Source organism: Austrofundulus limnaeus, unplaced genomic scaffold, assembly GCF_001266775.1.
Source record: "Austrofundulus limnaeus strain Quisiro unplaced genomic scaffold, Austrofundulus_limnaeus-1.0 Scaffold68, whole genome shotgun sequence".
Classification (NCBI taxonomy): domain Eukaryota; kingdom Metazoa; phylum Chordata; class Actinopteri; order Cyprinodontiformes; family Rivulidae; genus Austrofundulus; species Austrofundulus limnaeus.
The window spans coordinates 2,072,190-2,076,049 of record NW_013952470.1 but is presented as its reverse complement, the minus strand read 5'-3'; the positions used below and the strand labels follow the sequence as shown (position 1 = coordinate 2,076,049).

At 37.5% G+C, this 3,860-nt stretch overlaps 1 protein-coding gene across 1 annotated transcript in view; it reads left to right on the top strand.

Annotated features, from left to right (window-relative positions):
* tmem271 (transmembrane protein 271) overlaps positions 1–3,860 on the top strand; it is a 32,791-nt gene that overhangs the window by 27,515 nt on the left and 1,416 nt on the right. The window lies entirely within an intron of this gene.

The window sequence follows — 3,860 nt, the reverse complement described above, 5'->3', positions numbered from 1 at the left end:
GAAGCACCTTGGATAATCTCCAGAAATCAATTTAAAGGGTAATAAAATAATTGCTGATGTAATATTTTTTCCTTTAATTATTAGAAAAACACAAAATAAGTAAAAATAAGTATTTATATTTGTGTACAAGCTGTTTAGATCGTCAAAAAAACTATGTTTTCAGGGTTATTAACGAAGTTTGTGTACTCAGACCAGTAATATTTGGGGTCACAAGTTTTTGCCATGGATATTTTGTGGGTCAGAAGACAAAAAGTTTGGGAACCACTGGTCTAATACACAAAAGCAGTATATCCAAATGAAAAAAACAAACAAATTGTTTTTAAGTTCACACAGTTCATGTGCTGGAAAAAGAAAATGCTGCCACATTAGATTATAATAATGTTATTTTTGGGGGGTAAAATCAAAATGAGTCAAAAATGACCATATACATTGGAACTCTGAGGGTCAATGCCGCAAGATAACTGCTGCTCTGCTATCTTAATAAATTTACTAATTCCTCAACATTACATCCTTAGATTTTGTACAGTGCCCTGAGGTGACGTTTGTTGTTTCTGCCTCCACCATCGGCCTCCAGCATTTGCAGACGTCATCTGCCAGCCCGGACCTTGACTGGGCCAGTCAGGTACTGAATTCCTGGGCCACTTTATTGCCCCAGTCCGCCCCTGTGTGAAACTTGCACATCTGTGAGGTTCACATCTGATTAATGCTAAAAGGTTTTGGAGCAATGCAGATTATTTGTTTGAAACCTAAGATTAAAATCTCAGTTCATCTTTATTCATTTTAAAACATCTCTAATTTAAGTAATTTTCACACCTCTCTTAACTATTTTCTAAGCCGCCTTTATCACTTTTGTCTCATATGTTGGTAATTTATACAAATTTGTATTTGTTATACTATGGAGTTTGATTGTTCTCTTTTTGTAATAAATTTCCAAATGACAGAAATTGGTTTCTTCTTCACTGAGTGATTGCTTATGAAATGGGTTCCCTGCAATTTTATGATCTCACAGCTTGGTGTGTATATGAGTCTGATTTCTTAAAGGTGAATAAATTATGGATCAGTGAATCTGATCTGGTGCTCCAACAGATAAAACAGTGTAGCAGAGTGCAGAAACAGTATCACCCTTCTGTTTATCCTTTAAACATGTTACATACATCACAGAAGCTTCAGCAATTATTGTCCTCAGTTCACAAAGGCTTATTGAGTGTTGTTAAAAGGAAAGGTGATGTTACACAGAGGTATGGTACTGTCCCAGATTTTTTTAGAACATGTTGCTGAGTGAGTATTTGCTAAATTTGATCATTAAATATCTTGTCTTTGTAGTGCATTCACTTAAATATACTGTAGGTGGAAAAGGATTTCCAAATCATTATATTCTGTTTTAATTTAAAAAATGTTTCATTGGACTTGAGGATGTACAACTGATTAGCTTTTGGAGTTGATCCTCCACAAGATGGCTACAGTTGACCTAAGTAAGCACAAAAATTGCTCTAACTCAGATAATTTATAGACATTGCCTATAAAACCATTGGAGTGTTAACTGGTTAAACTTTACTAAAACCTAAAGAAGTTAACTCTTTATGTTAGCAAAATATCTCATGAAATACTGGACAGCTTTTATGAAACCAACCAGATAATAATAATTTGATTTATTTTAACACTATAACTTCAACTTGTCATCTTTTGATTATCCTTGGATGTCTAAGACAAATAATGGTTGTAACTCAAATCATGTTAAGACAAAATGAAGAGTGGTTGGAGCTGAAAGCCACACCCATCACATATTCCAAAAGCCCCACATTGTACTGCATGTTTGCTCAAAGGTTTGTGTTATGACCCCGGCTCTGAAGGCTAAAACATATTTATGGTGGCTCGTCCGCTCGCTAAACAATCATGTTTAGATGTTTGTTTGGATTTTAATAAACTGTCGTAACATATTTATCCCGGACGAGCCCCCATAAATATGTTATGACCCCGGCTCTGAAGGCCGAAACACATTTTGTGAAGCACGACACGGGACGTCAGTTCTTAGAACCTCAGAAGGCATTTTATTAAATGTCTAGGAGTGTCTGTATGTGAGTTTGTCCCCGCCGATGCTCCGTAGCGCAGTTGCACCGGGCGTGTATCTCACCAAGCTGGGCCACCTCATAATGTGTGGTCCAGATCCAGTTCTGCCTCTGTGAAAGGTTTACTGCCTGGACACCACCCCGACAACCGTCGTGCTCCGGTGAACTTCTGTGTTCACAATGGAATGTCCACGCCTCACTTGAAGCTCTCGTCTCTCCCGAAGCTGTCGTGTCTTTAGAAGCTCTCGTCTTTTTAGAAGCTCTCGTCTCTTTAGAAGCTCTCGTCTCTCCAGCGTCAGCTGAAACAATCAGCCCGCGTCAGCCTCTGTGCCAGCATGTCGTCCTCACGCCCCTGGTCCTTGAAGTAACTGCCTTCATGATCCGAAAACCCGTTCACTGATGTCTACAGACTCGGCGTGTCTGGTGCGCTTCTTTCCCTGCACCAGAACTTACAACGACCTGGCTCCCACTGCAGCCCGTGTCTCAGTAGGTCTCTCCTAGGCTCTCTCTCACACCTGCGCCGCTGGCTGTTAATAACTGCTCCAGGTAATCTGGTGTCCGCCTCAGGCAGACCTTAAAAGGAAGCAGATGACAACAGGACGCACCTGTCTGCCGTAATCATTAGTAGGAGCAGCAGGGCTGTCACAGTTTGGCACAAACTGTTATAAATAATTTAGATTGCCACTTTCTATTAGCAAAATATATTTGAATCTATAGATTACAATAAAACTCTCAGAAATTAATTTTAATGTTATTCTTTTAAAACCTTTCCTCAAAACCAAAAGATATGAACTATCTCTTTAGGTTAGAACTGTTTTTATTGTGGGTTGACTGATATATATATATATATATATTTCACTTCTCACTCTGAGCCAGGAGAAAGGTTGCTATATTTTCTTTTTCATCTAAATGTTTTTGACCTTTGTTTTATTTCATTTCCACATTGATGAGGATTTTTAAGTGAGCTTTCCCTGTCTTCTTGTTTCTAAACTGTGAGCAGAGTAAATACAGCTCTTCAGCTTTACAGTAAATATATTCCATTTGATGGGATGATAAGAACTTTTCCAAATACTTTTTTCTTTCCAATTCAGTTCAATTCAATTCATTTCAATAACGACAAGTCACAACAAAAACCACAACCTCTGTCTTGTCTGAGTTTTTCATTTCTATTGTGATCAAACTAGTTTTCAGGACTGTTTTCTGAGTGGGTAAACCCTGAGGGCAGTGTTTCATTTGCTACACAGAGAGATTAAAGCAACAGATTGTCTGCAGGAGCTCATAACTTTACAGGCTTTAGTTGCAACACATTTCACAGAAAACTGAGATTTTGTGTGAGAGCACTGAACCAGCAGGAATAAGTATAAGTGAAATCATTCAGTTTGCTTGGCTGTTAGTAAATCATGAAGGCATGCCATGAAGTAAACCCAAGAAGAGAACTCAAAGGTGGAATTTAATGTACATGAAAACTTGGACCCGAAGTGCATTATTCAAGAAATTTTATTACAGATTTTCTTTATTAATGAAAAGCTGGAAACATATTATCTTTTTAATATTTAAGTCCGGTTTAAATCAGAGCATCTTAATTTAATTTGAATTTATTTCAACAGCTTTTAAGGAACAATGTCTCGTTTGTTCTAATGATAGGTTCTGTCACACAGCCTGGATACTGAGGAACTTTTATACTGAAACAAGAACTGTTCAAATAGAACATCATTAAACTACACGTCTTGTGGAACATGTTTTTAATCAGGTAATGCAAAAGCAAAAAAGTTTCAAAAAAGACAACATTATTAT